The sequence below is a fragment of the Tachypleus tridentatus genome, chromosome 7, assembly GCF_004210375.1.
Source record: "Tachypleus tridentatus isolate NWPU-2018 chromosome 7, ASM421037v1, whole genome shotgun sequence".
Taxonomy (NCBI): Eukaryota; Metazoa; Arthropoda; class Merostomata; order Xiphosura; family Limulidae; genus Tachypleus; species Tachypleus tridentatus.
Window position 1 is genome coordinate 51377432 of NC_134831.1, and position 15610 is coordinate 51393041.

The 15610-nt window shown below is 36.1% G+C and overlaps 1 protein-coding gene across 2 annotated transcripts in view; it reads right to left on the minus strand.

The window, feature by feature from the left end:
• The window catches only part of LOC143257993 (tetraspanin-33-like), a 64043-nt gene extending 48625 nt beyond the window's left edge, over positions 1–15418 (minus strand). For both annotated transcript variants that reach the window (XM_076517036.1, XM_076517034.1), the window contains exon 1: positions 15192–15418. The gene's annotated coding sequence lies outside the window, so the exon portion shown is untranslated. The remainder of the gene's footprint in view (positions 1–15191) is intronic.
• Between the last annotated feature and the right edge of the window lie 192 nt (positions 15419–15610).

The following is a 15610-nucleotide window of genomic DNA, read 5'->3' on the forward strand; positions in this document are numbered from 1 at the left end:
AAAACTGGAAGGAGATAAACACACAAAGCCAAATGGTTAGAAGATTGTGTTCACATTGCCAAACACGAGTAACTGACGAAACATGTGAAGCAAATATTGAATATTAGAAACAAGCGATTGGTAGCCCGACTAGAACCTTCTAATGCTTAGACACAGCAAGATTAGAGTGGGAAAAGAGCTCTTGACATTACCGGTGTTGTTTCTTTTTGAATTTCGCGCAAAGCTATAATGAGAGCTATCTGCGCTAGCCGTCCCTAATTCAGCAGCGTAAGGCTAGAGGAAAAGCAGCTAGTCATCACCACCCACCGCCAACTCTAGAGCTACTCTTTCACCAACGAATAGTGGGATTGACCGTCACATTATAACGCTACCACGGCTAAAAAGGCGAGCATATTTGGTACAAAGAGGATCCGAACTTGTGACCTTCATATTACGAGTCAAGCGCCTTAACCACCTGGCCATGCCAGACCTACTGGTGCAGAAATAGAAGAACCTCCCAACAGCACAGAATTTATTTTACAAATTAAAGAAGTGCTTTAGTCAAGTATTATCCAAAACGAGTGGTCAGCATATTCTTGGAGCTCTAAATACAGTTGGTCACAAAAATATTGTTTGCCCTGAAGGACTGATATGAGTTAGGGTGTCATGATAAAAGCAGGAAAGTTTCAGCAGACAAGAGATATAAAGTTTTTTTGATTGTCCTTTGGAGTGTGATTGAGCAGAGCAACTGGTGCTTTCAGTTGCTAAAGTCAAAGCATTTTTCTGCTTAAGCGCTAATAAGATTAACAAACTTATCATAGAGTTGGAGCAAGAAAATTTAGAAAAGGCATAGCAAGATGTTTGCATGGAAATGTGTGCTGAAGAGAGTGTATCATTATATGACTTGGACTTTGATATTGAAGAGTACTAGAAGAAAAATATAAACATGTTTATTATTACTAATTATGCATTGAAATTAAATGATACCATCATTAGAACTAAAATAGTTGTAATATTCCTTAAAATCAAAGCATTCCGGATCTTTCTTTAATATTCTGGGAAGTCGAGAGGTGGTTTACCATTTTTGTCCATTTATCTGCTACCAGAAAGGATTTTTTAATTCTGAAAGTTACTCTCGCCTTTTTCCCCATTTATTTTGATACTTTTTATAAAACTTGCTCACGGCATTTTCCAAAGATGGGTTTCTCGCTTACTTGGATTTGAATAGGAGTAAGAAATATATGTGAATATAGAACAAAAAATGTATAATTTATATTTATTTTCTAATTTTATAGTGGTTACTATGTCGGTCAAATCGACCCAACCTGTACAAACATACATCAAAGAATTTTATAATTATCTGGATATTTTAAGATTTCGAATGTTAAATTTATTTTTTTCATGCAAAAAGTATTTCTAATCTCAAAATCAAAATTATTTCGCATGCTGGATAGACAATACTTGAAAAAAGGAACGTAACAAAGATTACTTTGAGAAAAATCTTAAAATTTTCATGGTTACAAGCTAGGGGATACTATCCAACCCGAATTAGTAGGGCTAACTGGAAAGATTTTAAGTCTCATATCTGTATACAGTACACATTGATTTTAATAACGACAATATCACAGGGTGATCTTACTAGCTCACATGTAAAGAGGCGTTGGGATTTGAACGGCTACTCGCTCATCTATAACTTATTTAAAATTAAATTTCTCTAATAACAGTTTTCTGTTTTCATTCTTCACTTTTTGCAATCAAATTATGAGGGTTATGATTCATTTCCACGACAACTGTTTTATCTAAGAAAAAAAATTAGTAATTTGTCATGATTTCACAGAATTATTAAACACTTTTCCACTGGTGGTAACCAAAGTTCTCGGGCGCGAGCGTGTGAACTAATTTTTAGCTTAAATACGCTACTAAATGTTCCACGCCATCCTCATCTATATGGCTTAGCATTACACCTATAGTTGTATGGGACACATCAACCATGCCCAACGGTGACTAACGTATTTTATATCTATTTGAGATTGTTTGTTTGTTTGCTACACAGTACACCTCTTTTAATTTCCAAAAAGGTTTAGGTACCCATTGGCTTCATCACACATTTTGTTCCTAATTTACAGGTTAATACTGTGAATACGGTTGATACTTTCACAGTTCTTGGGGATTACAGACCCAGTTTTACTTGTCTGTTATAAGTAATTTTACTGGCTTTATTTTTTACCTACTTTCAACCTACTCCGTTTCCTCATCACTACATAGTCATCTACTAATATCACTGCGTCACACCTCCTTACTGGCTTTCTGTTTTTAACAACATTACTAACTGAGTCGATTATTTTAACAAAATTTACTCTACAACATTAAATCTACAACCTTGTCAGTATTTCCAATACAATGTGATCCTTCGACCTATTCAACTATCAACTTATCCAGCCTCGTTTCATACTTTTTGAATTCTCATTTGTTTCTTTTTTTAAATCTTTAAACTTCCTGTGATAAGTGTCCGAATTTAACCCGTATATAGCTGAAACAGTTGATTTTACAACTTCATACTTTAATTCATCAGTGCTCCAACCTTATTGTATACTTCTAAAGTTTTTCTAGATAATGCAGGAAGTGCTTTTCTCAACATATTCTGTTCATATTCCCAACATATTCTCTTCTTTCTTATAACGAAAAAAATTATACTTTGTTTTTGCAAAACATAAAAGGTGTGGTATAACTTCACACATACACGCATTTACAGGTGTGTATATATATATAAACTTTAATACTATACGTTACATTGTTAATAGGCGATTGAATCAACACTGTAAAACGATAATAGACTAAATTTGAAATAAGCATTACAGTAGGATTATCATACTTGCAATTCTACTGTAATACTTATTTCATATTCAGTACATTACTATTTTATACGAATTACGTAAACGGATGTTTAGGTCTTAGATACATGTGTATTTAGTGTGTGTGTATATATATATACATATATATATGTGTGTACACACATACACATGTATATGCTAATTTCTATTTCTCGCGAATTACGTAATTTATGGCTGTTTCTCGTGAAGAAAATTATGATACTACAGTAAATTTGTTTGGTTTGAATTTCGCGCAGATCTACACAAGAGATATCTGCACTAGCCGTCCCTAATTTAGCAGTGTAAACTGGTTATCACCACCCACCACCAACGCATGAGCTTTATTATGAACGAATAGCGGGATTGACTGTAAACTTATAACACCCTCACAACTGAAAGGACGAGCATATTTGGTGGCGTGGAAATTCAAACTCGCGATCTTCAGAGTACAAGTCCTAGCCACATGGCCATGCCAGACCAAAAGTAAACTGGATCGTACACCTATGTTCTATCACATATTGTTTATGTAAGTATGGTTAAAATAGGTACACACTTGAAAGTTGTGAAATGGTGTAACTGGAAGGATTGTGTGACAAATTTTGAAATACATAGGACCATTGTTTTCTTTAATATGGTATCCTATAAGTTTGCGTCTTTCGTACTTAAACCAATAGCTTGCAAACAATTATAAATCATCCATAGTCGGTAATATAGGTTCCTGTATCATCTATTTAAATAAGCTACCTTCAGAGAAATCTATACAGAAAAGCGCACATGCTAAGTTGACTTAAGGACAAAGTGTATGTATTTTCTTATAGCAAAACCACGTCAGGCTATTTGCTGAGTCCACAGATGGTAATAGAACCCCTTATTTTAGCGTTGTAAATCTGTAGACTTACCGCTGTAACAGCGGTGGACAAAGAACATACGCTGAAGTGTGTGACCTTCACTGTTTTAGCACGTTTACGACCCTATCACATCCTGTCAACGTGAAAGTGATCAACTTTATGCAAAAACTGCATGCAAATTTAGGAACATGAAAAAATATACATTCTATACACATTACGGAAAGGTGTAATTAGTAACTGTCTCACCTAAGGTTCATGCAATATTTTAAATTATTGTGTTATTCAGAAAGGAGTCTATGACAACTTATTGAATAAATTATGAATACAACTAAAATACTATATGAAATATGTAACGAAACATAAATTAAGATCTGATAGCTATAACTGGGCCAAAGTAAACGGTAAGCATGACTTCTCTTATAAGATAATGTGCGTGTATCTATCCATACTTGGTTTAAACGTTTGATGCTAGAATTATATCTGAGTAAAACCGTAGGCATAATAAATAGGTAAGTTTCAATGGTCCCTCCCTCCTTCAGTGTAAAAAGAGATATTCTTAGATTGCGTATTTAATATTTATGACATAGAACAGCTAAAATATAACTGGAATCATAATATTTTATCTATAATAGGGCAACATCAGAGTCACATAATAATATTAATAATCAAGTCTCTTTATGTTTACAGAAAATAAATATATGATTACCCACAATGCAATCTTAAATAAAAATCATTATTACAATCAACTCGTAAATGAGCATTCGATACAAAGTGGCACTATATCTTCATGGATCACAACACTCCAACACGGGCAACCTGCCACTAATGTCGCAGGCTTAAAGTATGAGTGTTAATGAGATTATATGGTATGTTTTACAGTTCTAAAATAACTTTAGTGGTTAAAATTACATGATAGGATATAAAGTGTATTTCTACCTACGTCATACTTTCCCCAATGCAATATGCTTCATATGTTGTTAGAGCACTGTTTCTAACTTTCTCCAGACAGGCAAAAAATCTGATTCATATAGGAGTATGTTATTTACAATTGCGACAAGCCAGAAAAACCAAATAGTGGTCATCTGCTTACGTTATGGACGATGGTCCGCTGTGTTCTGGTGTTCAAGCAACTGTACTATAAGTTGAGAAACGACTCCAGGTTCTGTTAACGAGATTTCAGACAATTTCTGCCCATTCACATTAGTGTATTATGATTGGTTGGCTTTCATTATTCAATGCTTCTTCTCATGAGTGAAATATCCAGATATTTTCTCTGCGATCTAGTCATAGCTCATAAAAAACTTGGAACACTATACATAAGGTGTTTTACTTCACAGTGACAATTAAGGCATTTTAAATCGTATAATGCATCATCAAGTGTTTGATTCGCATAAAAATAAATTATTGGTGATTGACATTTGTCAATGATATTGTCTTCTAATAGCCTTAAGGTTATAATTTCCGAACTTCCTGGAACTATTTTAGGCAGTCTAAGCTCATATTAATTTCAGAAAGATTAATTTATAGACTGGAGGTCTCACGTGATACCAAAAATTTCAACATTGGCTTGAGCTTTAAGTGACGTAAACCGAAGTAAATATTACTACCTGGGTAAGAGAACACATTTCAGGTGTTAAATGTACACCTGCATACCAAATTTCAAAACTTGACTACAAATAATAATTAATTTCTATAACAATATGTAACACAATTTTTACTTTTTCTTGTTCCTGGGCAGAAAGTGTTATTTCCCAATTGCTTATGCCTAAAGTAAATAGAAAAGACTTATTTTTCTCTTCAAACTTTGCTTTTGTCACCTGGGTAATGAAATTTTCAAATTTACCCATTTTCCAGAACATTCCAGGTAGATTCGGTGCTGAGTAGCTGAAAGAGAATTTTCTCGAACTTACAAGAATTTTCAAGAACCTTTTAGAATTTTCTAGAACTTTCCATAGTTATATATATATGGGGGCTCACCACTTCAGTTTATTTCTTGCTGCTTAAGTGAACACACAGACCTATCTGATTTTATCAGAGATGGCATCAAGAAGCTGCAAGCATTCTCCAGACGCATTCTGCTATGTATGTGACCAACTTATCAAGATAAGAGCAAAAATGTACTCTGTGACAGCATTTCCTAAAATGTGTGAAGCCCTACAAGACATATTTCGGCATGCCTGTCGGGGATCAAGACAAACCCTGGGCACCTCATTTTACCTGCGAGCACTGCAAAAAAAAAAAAAAACTCTAGAAGGTAAGACGGACAATTTTTCCTTGCTTCAATAGCAATATTTGATATTATACAAAATTTAGACCTTTTAAAATTTAAATATATTTTAATTTATTTTTTTAATTTCCAATAGTATAGAAAAAATATCACATATAAAATATTATGCATGAACCTTCAACACATTAGTTGTGGATGAAATAAATTTATTCTTCATAATAAAAATTTTGTTTTTGCTCTTTTGCAGAAAGGTACAGAGGGGAAAAGAGAGCCATAAAGTTCGCTATTCCAAGAATTTGGCATGAACTCACTGACCACTCAAGCAACTGTTACTTCTGCATGGTGGACTCTTCCGAACGTTGGTCTGGCAAGAATGCATCTGTTATCATGTATCCATACCTTCCATCATCCATCGCGCCAGTGCCACACTGCCCTGAGCTCCTTGTACTAACTCCGCCAGAGTGAAAGCGGCCATCATCAGAAGAGAGCAGCAAATCAGAAGAGGAGGCAGACGTTGAAGATCCAGATTACAATTTCAGAGGTGCAGCTGGTGAGAGAAACCAATACTACCCCAACCAAAGACAACTCAATGACTTGATCAGAGAATGCCGAGAATGTATAACTTTAGTATATATACATCTAAATCTTGGTTCATATGGTGTTTTATTCAGACCTTATGCAAATGAAAATGTGCAAATTTGCCCGTTTTTACACTGAAAATAGGTTTATTTCTACATTTTGTTATCCATGCCACAAAAAGGAAGTTTAAAGGGAATAATGGCCATTTTCTGTACTTTTACAACATAAGCAATTAAGAAATAACACATACTATCCAGGAACAAAATTTGTGTTACATAGCGTAATGTTTTACTCCAAAATAAAGTGGAATTGATATTTTGTGCTTTTATTTAAGTAATAAAATGTATTATATTTTAAATATATCTTGACGTTAGTCTTCGTAATCTAAGTACTGGGTAATCAAAGGCAATGTTCCAAAGAATCATTCTCGAGATATCGCAGGAATAAATGATATACAGGTATACAAAATGGACAGTATTGCAAGATTCATAACAAAACTCATTTGTACAAAGAAAGTAGACATTTCAAAGTACAAAAATACAATCTACTAGATACTTTTGTTTGTTAAAAACTTCGTGCAAGGCTACACAAGAGCTATCTATATTTACTTTCTTGTAAAGGCAACTAGTCAACAGCATCCACCGTCAACTTTTTGTCTACTCTCGTCTGATTAAACAGTAAGATACGAGTTACTCTTATAGCGTGAAGCATATTTTTATAACAACAAGTTGCAAACCAAAGATTCTACAATACATAATACGGACACGCTAATTATTATGCAACGTCCAACCTCTGTTGGTATCGAATGACACATGGTAATAATTTATTGAGTGTATATGTATGTTTTGTAAATCACAAGCTATTTGAACACATACTTCCAAAATAATCATTTACTTATCCAAAGAAAAACTGATAAGTTGATGTTTCTCTGTCGTTAAGCGCAAAGCTACACAAAGGATTATTTGAGCTATGCCCACTATAGGCATCATAATTCGATTATTGGTGTTGGAGGTAAGCATATTTACTGCTTAGCCATAAATAATCTGATGGAATTAACTATAAACTCTTCTGATTTAGGTTGTAAGATTACTCGTCAACTTTACTGTTTCTAGAAGCAATATAAATTAAATATTTGTAATCACTTTTACTAGCTTTCTTCCATTAGTTCAGTATTCGTTTGAAGAGCGCATTTCGATTGGCTAATGAAAATATTTTACATTTACATTAAAATAGTATTAAATTATTAGAAAATCAGTCAACACACTAGCAAAATAGATGGCTACAAATTGGGAACTGCCAAACAATGACAGATGTCTGTAAACAGATATATGTCTGCAATAAAACTGAATAATCATGAATATTTCATGATTGTTTTTCATCTTTATCATAAAGTCTATTCGCTAAAAAGTCATTATAAAATCAAAGTGGTCACCACATATTAACAAAGGAAAGCAGTGTTGTTTTTATATCATTTCAAAATATATATTCTCGACAACACGCACTTCATTTACACTATGAAACGACAGTCTTATAAATTAACAATTTACATCTGCCACTTGGACTTTGGTTACATTGATTTTTTTTCTACTATCCATGGATCGCTTTCCACAAGATACGATGTGCAGATGGATGAACAACCTCGCATACACCTCACCCTTATTACTGTACGTCCCATTATTCACATCCTTGGAACAACAAACGTCACCTACCAGAATTCCACAACCCACAGTGCAAACCAATCAAGCACAAAAGATCAAGAAACTCAGACTACGCCCACACCGGAAGCAAGACCAAACCACTTAAAAACACACAACAAAAAAGAAAAATGGTACTCATACCTAGCCGCTAGTTCAACCCGTAACTGTCGAAGCTTCACAACAAACCAGTAACTTGCCTGAACTTACACCCTTCCATATCCCTCAGCCCACAGACACATTCCGCCTCTTCTTAGTCAAACTTACCCAATGCCGACCACAACATACCCAACGAATTCTTCCTCTTTGTCCGCCCACATACCACCGACACCAAAGATTCCACACCGTCAAAATCCTATCTGAACTCGATCCCTAGTAAATTCCTAACGAAGATCCAAGGAGTAAGACATTTTACGAATCACTAATTAATCCTCAGCACCAGCTTTCACTTTGCCTCTTCAACTTCTCGGTAACTAGGCACTGGTAACGGATTCACGCCTTCTTAGTGAAAGTGAGCCCCCAAACACACACAAAACTCTTGGCATTAGATTTATAGATTTCTGCTGCCCAGAAGACCTTATGCCCAATATTGGCCACTTAATCGTATTAGTCCCTTCGCTAATTTGCTTATTATCCTATCAAGCTTTCAACTCATTCAATTTATTTACAGTTTTACTATTACAAACATTTATAAATCAGGCGCACATCAACTTTTATCCACGAGTGAATGAGTAAATGTTTGATCTTCGAGCACACTTGATGATTAATTAGTTCTACACTCCCCCACCAGCAAAAAGTTTACCTTTGATTTTAGGATCATGTGATCCCAGCCCTGAAAGATTTGATGTCAAGTTGAGGTTAATACATTTCCATTCAAGTTTAACTTTTTTTAAATTTGACAATATTAACATGTTATTTTTAAAAATTATATGACTTTATATAAACCCACATGTTGCACAAGAATTAAAAATTTAGTCAGATAGTATTTTACCTACCATAATTAGAAACAATTAATAAATAAAACCTCTAAGTTACACTCAGCTCTTAATATCTTTCATTCCCCAGTAGGACCAAACCTTAATTTCACGACCGAACTGAAAAAGAACAACAGTTTCTTAGCGCTCCTGGTTGCCTCTAAATCCCTGGGTTCGGGCGTTAGATTCGTAACCTGAGGATCGCTGGTTCGAATCCCCGTCATACCAAAGATGCTCGCCCTTTCAGCCGTAGGAGCGTTATAATGTTACAGTCGATCCTACTATTCTTTGGTAAAAGAGTACCCAAGAGGTGACGGCGGGTGTTAATGACTAGCTGCCATCCTTCTAGCCTTACACTGCTAAATTAGGGAAGGCTCTAGGCAGATAGCTCCAGTGTAACCTTTGCGTGAAATTCAAAACAAACAAACTCTCAATCCCCTTTGGGGCTTATCAGATATTAAACCCAAATACCCGCCAAGTTAGTTAGGGTACAGAAACTGAACTGACCTGACGAATTCAGTTTAGAATTCTGCTAGCAGCTCGCCCAGTGAAGACATTCATAACGTTTGTGGAGATCAAATTGAGAGAAAGAACACCGTGGAAGGAACTACGCACAGCCTAAAAGAAGCGATGGTTCTTGCGTGCACACAAGTACGTTTGCTATGTTTTAATTTTTCTTCTGTAAAGAAAGAAACTTTTCCCAGTCTCATTACTTAGACACACACAACAGAAAAACTTAGTTAAGTTTTACGTTCAGAATCACTATCCTTATTTCCTGAACGAATCTGTAATTAGTAGCGGGTACCACCTACGCCAATTTACACTTGTCAGGAAATCAGCCGTTTTTATCTGAAAATGTTACAGATATAGTTCATCATTATTTTAGTATCTATGGCTTTCTGGTGTCAATAGGTTACTTTTCTCATAGCAATTTTTTAACTAGTCGAAGCTATGTTCAAACATCCAGCAGCAAACATCCAGTTTCTAAAAGTTTATCTCATGATGACTGTAATCAGATATTTGTGTAAATTATTTGTTAAAAACTCCAAATTTTGTACAATGCATTATGTCAATTGGGTGTTTGAAGTTGTTTTTTTGTTTAAAAATGTGAGAGATTTATACTCTTCAAAAAGAGAAACGCAAAAGGCAAAATTTGAGAAACATTATTAACAAGTTTATTCCGAGTAGTTCTGTATGACATGTGTGAAACTTCGCACATTCGCTGCTGAACATCCAAAGTCTGCAAAGGCGAAGTTCACGCTCACTAGTTGACGTTTAACGTCACTCAACGTCAATAACAAGTATGCCCCCGTGAGCATCAATAACTGCTTGGCATCTCCTGCCCATGGAAGCGATGAGATAACGAATCACATCCTGTGGAATGGCTGTCCACTCAGCCTGCAAAGCTGCTGCAAGCTGAGGTAGAATCTGCGGTTGAGGTTGCCGCCGTCGCAGACGTCGGTCCAACTCGTCTCAAAGAGGTTCGATGGGGTTTAAATCTCGTGATCTGGAGGGCCAGGGAAGAACGTTGATGTTGTGGTGTTTCAAGAAGACAGTGGTGAGTCGGGCTGTGTGAGGACGGGCGTTGTCATGTTGAAAAACGTCGTTGACGTTCACCATGATGGGTTGCACATGGGGCCTAAGAATCTCGTCGACGGTTGCGTACGGTCTGATCGGAAATCCTACGCAGCCCTGGTATGGTTAAGGCAGTAGACGTCGCAGTGGTGGTCCTATCCCGTAGGTGACGTAACCGGATGTAGCGATCTTGTGCGGGCGTGGTCACACGAGGTCTGCCAGATCGTGAACGGTCACAAGTTGATCCATGTTGTTGGTGACGATTCCATAGCCTTGTGATGGTGCTTGGGTGGACATTCACAGCTCTGGCAACATCTGATCGAGATTCGCCTGCTTCCAAGCGACCAATGGCGTTATTGCGTTGTGCTTCAGTCAGTCTTGGCGTAACTGTATTGCATGTCGGTGGCTTAACACTGAGCGATGGAAATTGAGAACCCGTCACTTTTATAGGGATTTTGTACATGTTGCACTTGCAGAACATGCAGATCTCTCAAACAAATTTATTGGACACGAATGCGTTTTGGCGAAAAATCCGATGTTTTCCTCCGTTTTCAAAGTGCACAACTTTTATTGTCATTTTGGTCTGACAATCAGTGCGTTAACACGTGTAACTTCACATACTCTGAGCTTGTAACGTTATTACATATATTTCTCTTTAAAATAACAAAAATATCCCTTTTGCGTTTCTTTTTTAGAGTATATAACACCATAATTTGGGCTTTCACTGCTTTTTCCATCCTATTGATGGTGGGTGCGTGACTCACTGAAACAGGTAAAGATTGTTAAGCAAAGCCCGGTGCCTTTAATAAAGTGTTAAACAGTACTACCTACAGTTTAACTTTGTCTTGTTGAGCGTTTAATAAATACATCATGTTTTTGTTTCGCAAACGTATATCGAACATTCTATGTGAATTCCTCATTTTCATACACACACACACACACATATATATATATATAAAGAAAGAGAGAAAACTTAATAAATCAATATATATATAACATGACCTAAACTTTAAAGTTTAATAGACGTATTTATAACTGCACTCACTATATATTTGGATGTTTATGCAGGTGGGTCGAACAGTAAGTTTTACAAATAATGCCTTAAGTACGTTCAACAAATCTTCTTGATATAACACTTTTACATGCTACTATAAATACCTAACATTGTCTGAAAACTACACAATTTTGAAATTATTGTTGACGAAAATATATTACACAATAATTACAACAATGGCTCCCATTGGCTCAGTAGTAAGTAACTGGGCTAGTAATGCTAAAAAAATCAGGTTTTGGGACCCAGTGTCCAGCACACAGATAACCCATTATGTACCTTTGTGGTTTGAAATAAACAAAACTACGACATTTAAAGGTTTATTCGTAAAGGCCTAAGGAAAAGCACCCCAGTGGCTTAGCGGTATGTCTGCGGACTTACAACGCTCCCTGGTCCCGGCATGGCAGGGTGGTGAGGGCACTAGACTCATAATCTGAGGGTCACATTCCCGTCACACCAAACACGCTCGCCCTTTCAGCCATGGAGACGTTCAGCCAATCCCACTATTCGTTAGTAAAAGAGTAGCCCAATAGTTGGTGGTGTGTGGTGATGGCTAACTGCCTTTCCTCTATTCTTACACTACTGAATTAGAGACAGCTACTACAGATAGCCCTCGTGTAGCGTTTGAATGAAATTCAAAACAAACTATCACGCTACCACTGTCGTAGCCAGGATGGGAGGGCATGACCTCACTTTTGACTTCTATTTTTATTTTTCACCAGTTTACCCCTGAAGTTCCCGAGTTTGCTATGTAAATTTTTCAGTTTTATGTTATTTAGCTTCAACGTCCATTTAGCTCGCTCAAAATCCTATTCATAGGTTTCCAAATTTATTGGTATTAAATTTTTAAAATTTCATAATTTTAATACTGTTATTTGTTTTATTTTTAAGTTTTAGTTGTATAAAGAACATACTTTACCTTTAGAAGCTGTCGCGTGTCTATCCATCAATATTTAGCGCCATAGTTTCGGTTGAATTATGTTGAAAAGATATTTAAGTAGGTGCGTGACATGTTTATACCATTTATAAAAAAGAAAATACCAGATACCCACAAATACTGTAGCGATGTTTCGAACAGCGTTAAGACTAATTCCACTTACATGATCAGGTAGGTCGGTAGTAAATGAAAAAAAAAAAAAAAGAGTTTCTGTTTCAAAAAATTTTGAACTGTTTATACTGCAAATGTTAGCGACCTTGTTAGTGTATTATTAATTTATATCTGTATAATATATCGTAACCAATACTTTAAATGGTTGGTTTTTCGCTTAGGAATTAAAAAAAGGTGGAATTTTTTTTCGGGGCGTAAATTATTTGGAAATTTTGTCGATACATGCTATTAAGTACTACTGTAATTACTAATTAACATAACGTTTTGGAACAGCATAAAATCTATTGGTTCATGTCGATTGGTCCACTCTCCAAAATGATTTAAAATAAATAAATCTTAAAATCAGCCCTTACCATTGATACACCTATCAAGCTTTTATTAAACTTATTTACATTTACTGCCTCTACAACATCCGAAGGCAACTTATTCTATAGGCCAACCATCCTTTTAGAAAAAGTAAACTATTTTGGTTGAATATGACTCCTACAATGTCAAAATATATATCTGTATCCCCTAGTCCTACTACTCTCACTGTTAAACAAGAAAAAAGATGATATATCAGCACTATCAATTTCCTTTACAATTTTTAACACCTTAATCAGATCTAACTCTTCTTTTTTCAAGAGAAAACAATTTGAGATTTCAGCCTCTCCTTGTGTGACAACCCCTCCATTCCACGTGCCATTCTAGTGACCTTTCTCTGAACCCTTTTCAACAATTTAATGTCTTTCCTAAAGTAAATAGCCCAAGACTGAATACAATATTCCAAATGTGACCTAATCAGTGACCTGTACAATGAATTTAGACTTGCATTCGATATTTCTGTAGATACAACGTAAGATCCTATTTGCCCTACTATTAGTAACAGTACACTGCTTGAGTGGCTGTAGAGACTGATCAACTATTTCAATAAGACCCCTTTCATTCATGACACTGTTAAGTTTATTCCCAACCGAATTATAGTTATAATTCAAATTATAATAACCCACATGCGTTATATTGCATTTAGTACAATTAACACCAATTTGCCATTTATTTGCCCAACTCAATAAATAACTTAAATCCATTTGTAAATCAGCAGCATCGTCTTCACAGCTTGCATCACCCAAGACTTTAATACCATTTGCATATTTAAGTAATTTATTAACTATCCTTCATCTGTGCTATTGATGTAAATCAAGAGGAGCAAAGGTTCTATGACTGAGCCCTGAGGTGCCTCACTTGTGACATTAATTCTGTTTGACTGAACTCCATTTGTAGTAGCTCTCTGCTTTCTACCATCCAGCCACTCTTCTGTCCAATTTGCTAACTTATCCCCAACACCTATAGAAACAATCTTTTAACAAGACTTTCATGTTGCACATTGTAAAATGCTTTGTGAAAATCCAGATACACCAAATCTACTCCCTTACCCTCATCTACATGAGTAGATTTGTAATGTCAAAAGATTTGTAAGGCAAAATTTTACCGTAGTTAAACCATATCGTGTCCAATAAAATTACTTTGCAAAGCATCTTTTAAAAGACTTTCGAAAACTTTTTCTCACAACTGATGTAAGACTAATCTGTCTGTAACTACTGAAAAGATGAGTTATATTAGCTAATTTCCAATCCTCCGATACCTACCCACCGTTCAAGAACTGACAAAAAAAATAGTACTAAGTGGTTCAAATATCCAATCTTTTATCTCCTTCGAAACCCTTGGGAAAATACCATCTGGCCCAAGAGAAGACTAGAAGGAAGGTAGTCATCACAACCCAAAACCAACTGGGCCCGGCATGGCCTAGCGCGTTAAGGCGTGCGCTTCGTAATCTGAGGGTCGCGGGTTCGCGCCCGAGTCGTGCCAAACATGCTCGCCCTCCCAGCCGCGGGGGCGTTATAATGTGACGGTCAATCCCACTATTCGTTAGTAAAAGAGTAGCCCAAGAGTTGGCGGTGGGAGGTGATGACTAGCTGCCTTCCCTCTAGTCTTACACTGCTAAATTAGGGACGGCTAGCACAGATAGCCCTCGAGTAGCTTTGTGCGAAATTCCAAAACAATATACCAAAACCAACTCTTGGTATGTTGTTACAATAAATCACAATGATTTTGTAACTGAACTTTATGGCAGGAACTTGACACACCAAGCCAAAAATTGGCAAATATTCAGACAATTTCACTAATTTATCAGCATTATTAGAAGAAACATCATTTACCACAAATATCAGTTAAACTTTTCAAGCAGTGATTGGTTCGTATCATAACTTTCCTCTGTTTCATCTAGAAATTTATCAAACACAAACTTACATATTCGTCTTTTTTGAGGTCTCACCGCAGTCCAGGTTTTAAAGTTTAATTTGAGAACGTCGTATCGTCAGTGTAACAACAAAAATGTCAATTAAAGAATTATAACCTCACTCTGCAACTACCAAAAGATGTTTTGACAACCTACTAACACAGAACACTAGCCACTATTTTCAGGTAACGTCCCCTGCAGGTACAAAACGCCGCTCACAGTCACAACATAAAGCAGCTTTACTACCTGCACTTGTGGATATGTGACGTAACAATGTTAAGCACGTGTCACGAGAAATCAAGCGCGAGATACCTCGAGGATACAAACTGGAGTGCAACGGATTTCGATATGTTAACCGTTACGCAAAGTGAAGTTGTTAAGATGTCTTGTCTATGATGTACATTGGTTTGGACTGTAGAGTTGAATGACC